This window comes from Sturnus vulgaris, chromosome 1 (genome assembly GCF_052056855.1).
Source record: "Sturnus vulgaris isolate bStuVul1 chromosome 1, bStuVul1.hap1, whole genome shotgun sequence".
In the NCBI taxonomy this organism is placed as follows: domain Eukaryota; kingdom Metazoa; phylum Chordata; class Aves; order Passeriformes; family Sturnidae; genus Sturnus; species Sturnus vulgaris.
The window spans coordinates 15,697,932-15,713,347 of NC_142243.1; the positions used below are offsets into that span (position 1 = coordinate 15,697,932).

Below are 15,416 nucleotides of genomic sequence, written 5' to 3' on the forward strand. Positions count from 1 at the left end.
TGAAATTTTAACTGTTTGTCTGACTGTATTCTATTTTTCTTCATACTTCTTCTGCCGGCCATTCAAAAACACAGTGGATCCCACTCCTCAGCTTCTGTCTTTGATCTCTGAGCGTCAGACTTCTCTTTCGTCTGTGAGGGGAAGACTAAAATGCAGTTGCAGGATCAGACTCATGGAACAGCACATTCTTGGCTTGCAGCCACATCCAAATTCATTTATAATAGTAGTTTTCTGTAACTGCCAGGAAAGATAAAGCAAGCAGTGACATTTTAACTATCTTAAGATGCAAACAGTTCACCCTCCCAGGAGTTCAGCAAAGTAAAGTGGAAGCTTATTAGGGATGATACATTCTAATCTTTGCATTAATTACGTCCTTAATTCTTTCACAACTCCTCCACAAAGCCTGAAGTTGTTTTGTAAGAAACTTCAGCATCAGCATTTAACTCATATACCCTGTTTCTGAAGTGTTGCAAACAACCCTATATTTTCTCCTCTCCAAATACCATTTTAAAATATAATATTAACATTAAGGAAGTATGAAGGACATGTCTGCTTTTGGTACAGTGCAGTTTGGTGGTGGTAGGTAGCTTAGTTAAGCAAATCCAAACCATTAAACAATATTAAATAAGATACCAGTAGGTGTGCCAGGGATCAGGAGGTGGCAGCAAAACTCTGAGGAGAAGTTTGGTTTCTGCATGTCAATAATGGAAGTATTTTAACTGCAAACCAGGACTGATAAAGCATGTAAAATTCTTGTAAGAAAAACAATGGATAGCCAGACACTGATCATGCAATGAGGAATTGTATGAAAAACCATAGAATTTTGTGAATTTTAAACCAGCCACCATTAAACCGGAAGTAGCATTAATAATTAATGTAATAACCAATAGACATAACTTTTCAGGAAGACTCCAAGTTGAAGAAGGCTCTGACATAACTTCTCAAACTGGATGGAGTAGCATCAATGGGTGTTTTGCAAAGCTCAGCAAATTGGACAGTAGTCTCATGATTGGTCAAGTTCATATATATATATATTTATATAAACTGAATGGCAGAAAGGGTATCAACGTGGTTTGCAGTAAGGAAAACTTAAACACTGAGCACGAAGAACAAGACATATTTTGTGTAGGGACAAAATTGCATGAATATTCAAAACAGCTTATGCACAATAAAAACATCCATGGTAATCTCACTGAGCTTGCAGAATAAAAAGGTCGGATCTGAAGCTGTGTGTACCTCTATGATAGCAGGATCCCGAGGAGAAATTATCATATACTAGAAATCCTAAAGGTGGTCTCACAGAAAAACACTGGGTTCTGACTGAGTACACTGAAGGTTAGTACTAAGACAAAGGTTTGAGATCACAGAAAAGCAAACTCAGAGCAGACTTTGCTCACTCAGAGCTCAGGTGGGAGGGATTCCATGGAGGATAAAGGAGTTAGTAAGTGCTGGGAATTCTTCAAGAATACTCTCCTGGAAACACAAATTATTCATCCCCTTTAAAGGCAAGGAAAGTAGGTGGAGCAAGAAACCCCCTTGGCTTAACTGAGAGCTTCTGTGTCTCATCAAAACTAAGAGACATGTACCAGAGATGGAAAAGGGAATGAATACTCATTGAGAACTACCAGGGTGTGCAGAGATGCAGTCAGAAAAGCAAAAGCTTGAGTTTAAATGGGCCAGAGATGTCAAAAACCACAAGGAAGGGTTATTCAGGTATGTAATCAACAAGCAGAAACGGAAGGGAAATACTGGCCCATTGTTAAACAGGAGGAGTGAATTAGTCTTTCAAGGCTTTCTTCTTCTCTCTTTACCAGCACTATTGGGCCCCAGGCCTTGGGAACAAAACTCCAGATTGATGCAAAAACAGACCCACCATGAATGAAGAGTTGGTGGATAAACTGTACAGGAACTTGACCCCTACAGACCAATGGAGCCTGACAATATCCACCCAAGGGTGTTAGGAACCGGTTTATGTTGTTATGAGGCCGTTCTCCTTAAGCTTTGAGAAGTGGAGACTGGGGGCAACCCAGAAGACTAATGTCACACCCATCTATACCAACAGCTTAAAGGGGGCTCCAGGCAAGTATACTCCCATCAGTCTTAATTCAGTCTCGGGAAAAATTATGGAACAAATCCTCCTGGGGCTATCAGATGAAGCATGTGGCTAGGAAAAGCCAGCATGGGTTCACCAAGGATAAATCGTGTTTTACAAACATGAGCACCTTCTACAACAAAGTAACCTATTCAGTTGATGTGGGAGGAACAGAGGACATTATGCCTGTCTCCAAGGCTCTCGATACAGTTTCCATCAGGCTGCTCCTAGAGAATTGAGGCGTTATGGTCTAGACTAGAGTCCACGTGGTGGTGGGGAGCTGGCTGAGTAGCTGCACCCAGAGCAGGGTGACAAACAGCTCCTTTTCCAACTGGCAACCTGCCGTAAGTGGGGCCTCCCAGGGATCAATATTGGCCCCAGCACCGTTTAATATGTTCAAAAGTGATCTAGATTATGGAGTCAAGTGCACCCTAGTGAAGTTTGCTTCCCCTAAACTGAGTGGGAGACTGGACACTTTGGGATGAAGAGCCACCCTGTGGGAAGACCTGGACAGGCTGGAAGAGTGAGCTGCCAAGAACCTTACGAAGTTAACAAGGACAACTGCAAGGTCTTGCACATGGGAAAGTATAATCCATGAGTGCAGCACAGGTTGGGATCTACTGGCTGCTGGGGAGAAGCTCTGTAGGAAGGAACCTGGTACAGATGGACAAGTAGTTGAATATGAGTGCAGAGTCTGCTGCTGCAGCAAAGAAGCCAACAGGATCCTGGGCTGAATCAACAAGGGCATCACCGGCAGAGATAAAGATGTCATTATCCTGCTCTACTCAGCACTTGCCAGATTACACCTGGAATACTGAATTCAGTTTTTGTCCCTGCTATGCAAAAAAGAGGTGGGCAGCTGGAGAGGGTCCAGAGAAGGGCCACAAAGATGATCAAGGGCTCAAAGCCTGCTACATGATGAAAGAGTGAAAGAACTGGGCTTGCTCAGCCTTGAGATAAGAAGGCTCAGGGGAGACCTGATGGAGGTAATGGTTCTAGTATTTAAAGGATGGCTACAAAGAAGATGGAGAGTCAATTTTTAAAATGAGACACATGGAAAAGACAAAGCGTAATGAGTACAACTTACATCTGCAGAGATTCCCATTGGACACAAGAGGAATATTTTTTACAAGAACAACCAACCACTGGAATAATCTCCCAAAAAAAAGTGGTGGATTTCCCAACTTTGGACACTTTTAAGATTAGTCTGGGCAGAGTGGTGGACCATCTGGTCTGGATGATGCTTTTGCCAAGAAAGGTTGGATAGATAATCCTCCAGGTCCCTTCCAACCTAGTATTCCATGACTAATGGTATAGACAGAAAAATTTTACAAGGTGAAAGGAAAAAAATGATGTATTTCGAGACTTTTATAAATATAATGAAAGAAGAAGGTTAAAATTATCTTATGAGCAGCTAGAAAAATTTCTCAATGTAAACAAAAAAAATAGTGTTCAACGTATTTCAATATTTATTCATATATTCATATATTCAAGCTCTATGTGCCTTACACAAGCATGACAGATTTCTACTGTATCAGTCAGAAATCTGGAATCTCTAGAGCAGTTTTTTGCTTTAACAAACTAGGATATTACTACAAGTTTTATCTGTAATAGGAAGACCAGACAAATAATGTGTAGACATGAATGTGCATGTTCTTTCAATAAAATAATTTACGATACTTTAGATATACATTTACTATACTTAGATATACTTCAGAGTATTGCTGAACAAAAAAAAAATTAATCAGGTTTTGTAATTAAAATTGGAAAAAGTGAGAAAACAAACTAAATATGCCTTTAATAAATGAAACCATTTTAACATATTTTCCAGTATTCTTGATTTGCAATGACTGAAACATTATATTTTCCAGTATCCTCAGTTTGCAATGACTGAAACAGATATTTTGCTAGTTCTAGTTCCATTCAGCCAGTCCTTTGTGCTATCCACAGCCTGTCTGCTGGAATACTATGAAGATGAAAGAGTAACATGAAAAAATAAGCAAGTATATAAATGCAACAGAAAAAAAAGATGTCTATGACTATTTATTTCACTTGCCTCAACAATGTTGGAATTTGAGATGAAAAATAGAGTAATATGATTTCTACTCATATCAGAGAAAAATCGAGGAAATAAACTTGACTGGAGACAGTTGCCATAAATATTTTTGGAGAAAATCAAATAGATGTGATTGAAAAAAAAAACCCCACCCAACCTGTTTTCTAGAAAATTTTCTAAATAAGCAAGTCTGGTAAACTCTTCAGTAAATGTACCACAAACCGTGTGCCACAATCCGGAGAACACAGCTTGAATGCTGGGAACAGAATGGGAGACACCTGAGATAGCTCTGTTAAATTATGCAAGAATCTCAGCTATGCACAGCAAAAGTGTCAGTGTCAGGAGGTGAATAACACCAAAGCAGTTTCTAAACACACACAACTAAACATATTTGAAGCAGGAGTTCTCAAATTGTCCCATAGGGCTGGCCACACTTTGAAGAGAATCTGGCTCAGTTTCACTTGCCATTAATGATCATATAATATCTTTGTGCCAAATACAGCAATTGCCTGCATGGAAAAATAATTTTAGGAAAGTATTTAATATGTTTTTAACTGCCTTGTAACAACAGCTTAGCAACTGAAAAGAGAGATGCCAACGCCTTGTTACGGGCTAAATCTTTAGAGGCAACCAGGAAGATTCTGTGGGTGGAATGTGTGCAGTGATTTGCAGACATGGTACCACCTGAGATATCTTTCTACTGTTGCATCCCCCTGAGAGAGATGTAGGATGCTGCCTTTGCAGATTTCCAACCATGTCAGCAAGACAGAATAAAATACTTCAGACATATCAGGCATATCTAAAGTGTTTTGGGGACCAGTGTCTCAACAGCTTCTGAAGTGTCTTATTTTTTTCTGCCATTTTCCACCAGAAAAACCTCTGTGAAGAAATGAAAATGAGCAGGTCATTCAACCTGCCTAAGCTTACCTCCCTAACCATCGTTTTCTAGTCTGGCTCTTAGACTTTGAGACTTGGACTGATTTAATGATTTTTAGATGCTTAGTTCTTAACAAAAGTCATGCTAAAAAATGTTCTTTGAAGATGGTTTGGAAAAACCCTCAGGTTTGGAAAAAGCACTGACCTGTGTAAAGTTTTTCATTGTCTCCTTAGTTTCATCACGTCTGCTATTGGTAAGTATTCAGCTTACAGGAGTTACTTTACTTTGGATTTGTGGAAAATACGCCCTTTTTCAAAAATAGGGCTCAACTCACTCTTGCCAAACCCTACAACAGGAAATGAAGGACAATGCATGGATGGGCACAACGGCCATTCATCTTTCTGGCTGGAAGCTGTGTTTTGGAGTTTCATTGCTTAGTGTCTGTCAGCACTTTCATCCTGGGGAATTTAAATTTCTCCAACAACGGCCTGACCTCAACTAAAAGTTTGCATATAAAGTATTAGAACACAAAACTATTTATTTTTTAATTAATTTTCCAAATGAGGTTAAATCTTCAGATATGAAGATATGTGTGTTACTCAGCATAACAAGAAGGAAACTATTAGCTTGGCATTTGCTTAATCTTGTGAAACATTTCTTTAAAAGGATAGTGAAATGAATACTTAAAATGGGATCTCAAAACCCACAAAATTATGTATTCATACAGGAACTGAGCTACATTTAATGCGTCTAGCTTTTCTATGCATTGTAATTACTCTACTGGCTTTGAGAATAACTTATTCAAAAACTAACCGTGTTTGTTCAACAGGTTTCCTTTCAGGAATGCTTCAGCGGCTGATGGATCACAAAAGGAAGAACCATGTCCTGTCTTTGAAGATATGGATAAAAGGGAAGTAATTGTTAATGATTTGCTCATCTAAACAAAAAATGATTGACAACATAATAAATCCTGTAATTGTGCAGTGTTCCAAATACTGCAATTTTAAACTGAATAGAAACAAATGTCAAAAGGAAGCTGAATGAGAGTAGATGCATTATACACTACAGAACCATATGTCTAGTAATAAAAGACATGAGAGGAAACTGTAAGAAACTAGTCTTCTGGAACTGCATACATATTGCAATGAATTTTTGGCACAATTAAGCACTTCATTCAAAACGCTGATTGAAGACAATGCTGAAAGGCCTCTCTCAGTGCAAAAGAATTACAGCTGTCCAAAACCACCTGTATTTTCAAGAGAATAGTCAGGAACTAGAATCAGTACAGCATGCTGTAGGCTAAAGAGCACTTCTGCAGGCTGGCAGTCAAATGCACTAAATGCTGAGTTCTGTGGATGTTGGACAGAACTGCTGTTGCAAACACACATATTTATAATACCAATGTATTACTTTGCTTAGAAAAGACTGAAAGGATCCTTGGCATATTATATGAAAAGCAAACCCACTGAGAATAGATTCTCTGATGTCTCATTCTTTCATGCATAGATAGGACTGCAGCCTCTTCTGGGGAAGCCACCCAGCTTGCCAGCTGCCAAGCCCTGTCCATCTCTCAGCCGCGTACCAACAGCCGTACCTGTCCTGCTCCTCCCCCTGTCCCCTCCTGGAGCAGCACCAGGGCTGGGAGCACGGCAGAGCCAGCCTGAGGGATCGTGTCTGGTTTGACATTGAGGATTCAGAGCGAAACAAAACAGGAGGAAACAAAACCCAGTAGGAGAAGCGAACTGAAGTATTGTTTTCCCACCGTACCTTGTAAGGATATTTTCAATAAGTATTAGAGGAACATCGTCATCACCACAAAATTGTTGGATCGCAGTGAAATAACGTGGTTCACTACTAGCATGTGCATTAAACAGAAGGCACGGAACTGACAAATGAATTAATTAGTTTTGTCACTACTCCTTTCCGGGCTTGGACAAACAGCTGCTGCAGATCACTGCTGTTCCCCTGTGCACAGCCCTGACCCATGGTTTGCATCCTTTGCCTGCAAGGTCTGAGGGCTCTACTGCTAAAAAGGTCCAAACAAGATGCGAGTTCATATAACCGGCAATTTTAACAAATTTCTAGAGAGGAAAATACGTGCATGCAAAGGTGTTCCAACATAAAGACTTGAAATACATTGAAATAAATAAACAAAAATGGGAAGAAGCTTAACAGCACAAACGCTAACTGTGTGAAGAGCTTTGCATTCACTTTCCTGCAAAGCCGTAATGAATTTTTGACAGCCCCGGCGGCGGACCCCGCGGAGCTCCCGCGGTCCGCGCTCGACGCGCCGTGAGGGGGCTGATCCCTGAGACCCGTCCCTGACGGGGCCCGTCCCTGACGGGGCTGAGCCCTGAGAGGGCTTATCCGTGAGGAGACCCGTGCCTGAGGGGGTTCATCTCTCAGGGATGCTCCCTGAAGGAACTCATCCCTCAGGGGCTCCCGGCGCGGGACCCGCGGCCCAGCCCTGCCACACGGCGTCACGCGCCCCCCGCGGGCGGGGCCCCGCCTCCGCCGGGGGCCAATGGCGGCCCGGCCCCGCGCGGCCCCTCCCGCCGCCACCAATGGCGCGCGGGCGCTGGGAGCGGGCGGGCCGGGGGCGCGCGGCCGTTGGGCTCCCCAGGCCCCGCCCCGGTGGGCGGCGCGCGGCGCGCCCGGCCCGGCCCAGCGCGGCGGCGGCGATGCGGAGCCGGGGCGAGCGGAGCCGCGGGTAGAGGGAGCTGAGCCGCACCCGCCCGTCAGGCCTGGCCACAGGTACGAGCTGCGGCCCCGCGGGGGTCCGCGAGCTGGGGAGGGTCTCGGCGGGGGGCTCCGAGGCGCTCACGGGGCTGCGGTGCGCCGGAGGGATTTCCCGCGGGAGGGGTCGGCGGGCGAGCGAGCGAGCGAGGGGATGCGGCAGGTGCCGGGCTGTGGCCGCTCGGTCCCGGGGGCGCGGGGGGACGCCGGTTCCGAGGTGGCCGCCACCTCCCCGGGGAGCCCCCGGGAGCCGCTCCGCTTGCCCGCGGGGCTCCCGGGACAGGCGGCTCCGTGCGGACAGCGCCGAGCCCCCGAGACCCCCCCGCGGGCAGCGCCGGCCGTGCCGGAGCGGGCGGGGGAGCTCACGGTGGATCTAATCACGGCGAGTGCTCCGGCTTTTAAAACCTGCCGGGCTGCCGGGATTCGTTGCGCAGAGCTCGTTCTGGCAAGTAATGGATGTGACTGAGCCATTAAGGGACATCGGGCTGCGCAGCCGGGCTCTGGAGACCTATCAACTTCAATTTATGGGGTATCGGGAACAAGAGGCGTTTTTATGAATTGGCTGGTAATAACTTAATTCACCTGTGAGGCTAGCTCCTGTTAATGCCTACATTTGATCTGTGTGGAACAATAAATAGCTATTAATTTGGTGTGTTGCATGTGGAGAAGGTAGATGATATTTGAGGAAAGAGCTGGGAAGAGCAGTAGGTGCCTTTGCATGCTACTTGTGCACTTTCACTTCTGAATTCCTAGCTTCGTTTTACTTTACCTGTGTTTATAACAACCTGTCTTTCTGTGCTTCCATAGCTTTTAAATTTATTTGATTTCTTAAATATCTTGCCATATCTTTGCTTTTTCTTCCCTCTAAATAGACTGTAGAATAACTTCAGGGGCAGTAGCTTTCAGTGATCATAGAATCGGTAAGGTTGGAAGAGACCTTTAAGATCAAGTCCAAACGTGAACCTGTCAACACTATCACTGTAACCCCTAAAGCACTAAACCATATCACCCACACAGCACCAGAATTCTTCCCTTTGAAGAAGACTGAACAGTCTGGACAGTGCTGATCAACATCATTAGACCTCATGGCTATCTTTGGTGCTGAATTAAAATTTTGGTTTTTATAGTTAGGTTTTTTGGATGTGGTCTAGAGTTCTTATTTTAAGTTTATTTAGATCAAGAGCCCCATTTTAGTGTGACGTGTTGTTTTGTAGATGTTCATTTTAAAATATAGTAATTAGAATTTTGGTATTAAGTATTTTCATCCATCAGGTCCCTTTTATGCAGGGATGTTATATCTTGGCCATATTTATAGAAATATCTTACTTATTTTATTACTAGTTTATTTACTTAGTGAAAGTATTTGTTCTTAATTGATGTGGATGATCAAATCTATAATCTCACTTAGAATTAACATTAGGATTTTGCTAGATGTCACTGTTTGGATTAAGATTTTTTGCATTCAGGGTGTGTGACTGTGTGCAGCTTCTAAAAGCTGTCTTAAAGCAACAGTTAATTTAGGGTTTGTGATTCAATCGTGCAGAGCTAGGAAATGAGTGAATGAGAGTCATCACTTTCAACTGTGCCAGTTTATTCATCTGTATGAAAATAAGTAAAGCAGTAACCTGTATGCTGAGGAGATGATTTAAATTATTTCAGATATTGACTAGGTTTGGACTTTATTGTGAATGTGTTTATATTTACATATGTAACTTAAAAGGAGACGGGAAATCCCAGAGCTGCAGATTGCTGTCAGCTGGCAAAGTACACCAAAGCATGGTTGCTGTATGTTTACTCTGTTCTTGTTCTCTATGCATCCACTAGCAGTACTTATTAGAAACAGGATACCGTGTCAGGTGGACCTTGAACCTGAGTTAGCATTGCGTTGCTGTATTTGTAATAAAATGTTTTCTGTGTAGGAGCACATCGTTAGGAAGTTAAATTTTAAATTAAGCAGATGTCTGAGCTGTAAGTTTTTAAGTGTACAGTATAAAAGTCAACACCAAGTACAGAAAAAGCAGGCTAAGGAATGTACTTTTACTTTGAAAGTTTATTTGCATTTTTTTAACATCCCAACACCTGATAGGAAATGGTCACAAGTATGTTTTCTAAGTGGCAACTTCCAGTCCTTTTTGGAGTGCCTTGTAGGAGTACTGTGCTTCTCACGAAGATGATAAATCTGCAACTCCCATCTTATGATGTTGCAATGTTGCCTTTCACTGAAACTCTAGCCTTAGTTCTGCTTTCATGCACTGAATCTTCCCTTTTTCTGTAGCAAGCACCTGGGCCACCCCTGAGCCTTTCATTTATCTCTAGCATGTGGAAGGGAGCAGAAGGGATCTATAAAAACTCGTTCAGTAGCATCTTCCCTCCAAACTGGTTCTTCATTGTTAAGTTTTACTGTGGAACTTGCTATGATAATGAGTAAAAGCAGGAAAAAAATCCAGTCTTGCTGCTAGCAAAGTGTCTGTTAGTTGCCTTCTAGAGTATGTTTTGGAAAGTTATTGCAGTGAGTTAAGCAAGTTTGACCATCTAGAACTACATGAATTATGTGTAGGAGTGATGAAAGCTTCCCACATAGTTGTGTTAATGCAATTTAATCCTAGGCTATGGTGTGTGTATTCTTTCTGACCTCATCTCCTACTTGCTGCTGGTTTTTGTTTGTTAAAGAAAAGATGGAGTATATTAAATTATGTCTTCCTAATTTTAGTCTTACAAGTAAAATAATATAACTGATTTTATTTATACCTGCTTTCAGTGGATTGTGGACATTTCTATCACAAGTTATATCATATACTTATCTAATACAGTACCTTGCCCTGTATTACAGAAATAGACAGGGCACAAACATTACTTAATGTACTTCAAATAACTTTTACACTGCAGTATCCTTAAAAGCCCTTGACAGCCCATACCACTAGCTCTGTCCCATGTCATGTTGGCCATATGGCAGGTCTGAGAACAGCTTTGATGCCATGTTTTTGTATTTTACTGAATCATTTTTGAGCATTGCCATGAGATGTTCAGTAAAGTTCTTTGACAAATGAGTTTTGAACGGCAGCAGTAGATGATAGATACGTTGACATGCTCTTTATTTTAGCTGACAGTCTTGCATTTAGGGGAAATCCATCAGAAATAAAAAATAAAGCATATCTGAATATGTACAAAACTTTGATTTCCTTGAATATCTGCTTTCATTATGCTTAACTACCAAGGAACCCCCATTTTGGTAGCCTAACAGATTCCATGTGTTCTTAAGCAGACTGGTCTTTGGGACTCCGGGTTTTGTCCTGAAAATGTTTTGCCAATCTACATTATAAATCATGGCTAGAATTAATCTTATCTCACAGTTGCAAGCTTTGAAGAAAAGATGAGTTGCTAATATTAAAGAGTTTTCATTCTGTTTAATCTCTTGGAATCACATCTTGCTACAGTGGCCAACATTTTTAATTTTTTTTTTTCTGGTCAGTGATGTAATAAGCCAGCAACAAAAAGCTCACGAAATGAACTCATTGTTTATGTCCTCAATGACATCAGTATTTAAAGAGAATAGTTCCATTAGTCCATAAACTGTAACTACAAACTATATTAAAGAGGAGTTATATGTAATATAAATTGGAGATCTGAGTGGTATTGTAATTTGCAGTGTGCAGAGGAGATGGTGACATATGAACATGGAAGGAATAAGCCTGCCTTGACCCTGTTTTGGCTGCCAGGTGTTTGCCATACATGCACCAGGGCTGCTCCTGTGTGTGTTCCATGGTCTGCTGCTCCAATTCTGCAGTTTATTGCCAAGAGGAGATGTGGGGTGTTCTCAGTTTGTAGGACGAGTAGGCAGTGCATTATGGACATTTGCTGGATGTTGGTGAGCACAGCCAGTTATGGTCTGGAAGTTATTGCTGACTTTCAAAGCAGAGTAATTAGCTATCATGAAGCAAATAAATGAGCATCTTTACTACAGGCAAGAAGTCACAAGTACTTAAGGGCTTCTTAATGTGGACTCATTCAGTGCAGTGATAGAAGGCTTACACCTAGAATTTTGTACCAGAATTTGTATATTGTTCATGTATAAAATGGGATTATACGTCTGAAGTCTTACAGATATTTATAAGTTAGATAAAGCTTATCTGTACACATTTTGAAATCATTATTTTGCTTAATTATAATTTTAAGACCAATTTATCTAGCCCAGGCGTGGAGGAAGAATAAATAAGCAATTTGAAATCTTCTCTCCCCCCAGTTAAAATAAGTCTTTTGACTTCTCTTGTTTCTGCAGAGCTTCGTAGAGAATCAGATATTTGGCAGTTAACTACTTTAAATTTATTCTCCTAATATTTAGAATAAAAAATGCAAGTATATAGTATTTCCAATACTGACTAGAATGTTATGTTACTATTAGCTTTTCCCTTTTCTTTCAGATTCCATAGACTCTCAGCTTGACAATCTGAAAAATGCATTATCTTATACTGCTGTTGAAGTGAAGTTATCCAGGTAGGACTCCCTTGTGATGAATCTAGCTCATTGTTTTCTGATACTGAATTAGGCTGTTGCTTGTTTTCTGCCATCCTGAGCAATAAATAGATGTGCGTAGATCAATATTAAAGACCAAGAATAATTTTATATAATGCTTACTATTAATAAATAAAGTTGTGAAAGTGTTGTACCATTATGTGGTATAAGGACTGTGTGCTATCTAATTGTTTACTGCTTTATTGTCTTGTAAAGATAGCCTCTTTCTTGAGTCAAGAATGACTAAATTTTCTTATGCTATTTCATCATATATGATAGGATAAGTTTTGAAAAAATAGAAAAGCATTACAAATACAGCCAACAGTTAGTGACCACTGACTTCAAAACATGTTGCATTATAAATTGTGTAGAAGTTTAGGCATAGAGTAAAACTGCTTCAGAGCTACTAATTGTGTCTCAGAATTTGAGAACACACACATCCATGTATAAAAAGAGCATAGAAAACCTTTATTGCTTTCATAATGTATTGTTTGGTGGATTGAGCCTGGTTTAGCCACTGAAGCTGTTCTGAAGAGAGGAACAAGGTAGTTTCAGATACGAAATGCAGAGCTGCTGTTTTGCAGACAATATGCCACGAATGCTATCTAAAGAAACTGACTTGACATTGCTAATTATACATGAGAGTGAAGTATATTTATTTCACACATCGTTGTGGCTGAACTAGAAGCTTCAACTGGCATATATATATATGTGAAGAAGGATTTTTATGGTTTTAGAAAACACAAGTTCAGCTGATAAAAAGCCTTGCTTATTTATCTTGGTCCAGGACAGTTGGAAAACAAGAACTAAATCTGATCTAATTCTGAATCTAAAGAAACAGTCCTGAATTTCTCCAGAGATTTGACAGATACAGTAATGAAGATTTTCAATGGCTTAACAGATATTATGATAGACGTTTTCAGTGAATAGCTGTTCATGAGCAGTTAATTATCTCATTGTAATCTGGGTCATTTGGGAAGCTATGAACACAGTTAACTTCTGTGTTAGGATTGCATTGTAAGTGAAATGTGCATGTGGAAGGGGGAACGCCAGAACTACATCATCTTTAAACTAGCAAGGCTGGAGAAGTGACCAAAACCAACCTTTCATTGAGCAGCTTGCTGCCTAGTTAAGGTGAATGAAGGCTAAAGCTTAAGGAAGGTGTGAAATCTCTGCTCTAAATTATATGTAAAAACCCTTGCTCCTCCCATAATGCTTTCCCTCCTACCAGCCGAAGGCAGTTAGTGCTGCTCCCACCAGGACAAACAGCAGCCCTTTGTTAGCTGCCTTGCCTGGGGCACACCCTGTCCTCGCACTGCTGCTGCTCTCTTGCCATCTGGGAATCCCAGAGACCCTGAAAGGGTCCTTTTGCTGCCTAGTCTCCAAGGTTAACTGATTCAGTAAATCTGTGTTACTTCCAGTATACATCGAGCTAACCTGTAACTTCAGTCTCAGCATTTAATTTCCTCTGGGGATGAGAGCATCCATTGCCACAAATTGTAGGCTTCTTATTCAAAGATGGGTTACTTCTCCAAGGATCCAAATCTGTGATTTTAAAACATAAAAATTATACATGCTAGAAACTTTGTCTTGGTATTGAAGTTACACTACAAGTACTACAGCCTCCCAAGTCTGAAAGGGCCCTGCTTGAGCTGCAGTGCGTGACTCCCTGCTTCGAAAGCTTGTCGAGTGTTTGAAATGTGATACAGACAGTGACTTGGACCTCCTTCCAGCTGCCTCCACCAGTCTGAGCAAGGGTATCGAAATGGCAAGCAAACCTCAGAGGATAGAACTGTGAATGGCATGCTTTGAGCCAAGTGCTGAAGGGTGCCTCTGGTCCCTCATCTGACTGCTGTGAGAGTCATGTGTCTGCGCTGTGAGACCTGGCCAGACACCCTGGGTGCTTCCCATGGGAGACTGGCTGCCTTCAAGAAATCTTGATGGTTAAAATGGAGAGCAAAAATCATGTGCAGCAGCTGAGTACTGAGGCAAGATAGAGGTCAGTTGTCCAGCAAACACATTTTTGTATTGAATGTAGAAAAGACAGGTGTTTTCCTTTGTTTAGAATCATGACTGCAAGTTGCAAATGCAGATGATTGAATGCTGTTATAGTCTCCATCTGTTTAGAGATGCTGGAAGATGCTGCTTCTAGTGGATGATGGGCGTGCTGTCAGCCAGACTGAGGGAGAAACTGTCACTGGAAATAGCAGATTTCTGGGCTGCAGCAGTTAGATGTGCAAAGTTCTGCTGTGAGTGCCACAAAGGGAAGGATTCACAAGGCAGTTACTGGAGGAGGGGAGTTAAAAGGGACAAATTACAAGTGCCTTACGGGAGTCAAATGACCAGATTGACAAATGGAGAAAAGCTGAAAACTTCATTGTGCCAGCTTTAAAGACTTTTGCTTCCCAGAAGCTATAGAAACTTTTCTAACACTATGTACTGTATTAAACATTCTTAACTCCTGATTTCATGACATATACACTTATTATTTAATGAAGATTCCTCTCATTAGGGCCTTTTATTATACTTGGTCACATTGATACATGAAGATTGTCAAATACCTTCCTTTCCAGAGGAAAAAAAGCTTGGGATGGGAACAGAAGGGTGTTAGAAAACAATTCAGAAGTTTGTCTGAAAAGAAGACTCTTCAGCTGACATGGCTGTGGAAGATTTTAAATATTTTAGGTACAGAAAGATACTCTAGCAGAGTTGTAAAACATACGTTTTTGTAGATACCTGATTTAAAGAGTCACGTGCAGGCATTAATATGAAAAATATTTGGATTTTGAGAAAAAACAAGCCTACGCATTCCACACAGCACAGGAGTCTTAGGTAATACTTGTTAGGAAATGTTTGCAAACTCAGTAACCTTTTCTCACAGTAGAAGCTGGCTGATCTGCTAATTATATTTAATAAGTCATAAAAAACCAAGGGAACGCAAGAAATTTTGCCGAAAGCTCTTTTTCTTTTCGTATTTAGAGAAGAGTTGTCTGGGATGTGTGTGTGACCCAAGTCAGTTCTGGTTGGTTATTATCACCTTAACTGACTGAAAAAAAGTACAGAGAAACATAACCAATGTGTATAATATGAAGATGGGTCATCTCAACCCAGTAACTCTGTCCCCAGTGTTTCACTTCAGGCTCAGC

General features: G+C 41.3%; 2 protein-coding genes across 4 annotated transcripts in view; both read left to right on the plus strand.

Moving 5' to 3' along the window:
• The window catches only part of LOC106855567 (microtubule nucleation factor SSNA1), a 40,683-nt gene extending 34,839 nt beyond the window's left edge, over positions 1 to 5,844 (plus strand). Inside the window, exon 3 of the mRNA XM_088160096.1 lies at positions 1,815 to 5,844. The gene's annotated coding sequence lies outside the window, so the exon portion shown is untranslated. The remainder of the gene's footprint in view (positions 1 to 1,814) is intronic.
• Positions 5,845 to 7,701: 1,857 nt separating this feature from the next.
• The window catches only part of MPP7 (MAGUK p55 scaffold protein 7), a 148,500-nt gene continuing 140,785 nt past the window's right edge, over positions 7,702 to 15,416 (plus strand). For 2 of the 3 annotated variants that reach the window (XM_088160108.1, XM_088160121.1), the window contains exons 1-2: positions 7,702 to 7,779; positions 12,180 to 12,252. The gene's annotated coding sequence lies outside the window, so the exon portion shown is untranslated. The remainder of the gene's footprint in view (positions 7,780 to 12,179; positions 12,253 to 15,416) is intronic. The other variant, XM_088160116.1, reaches the window with a different exon arrangement.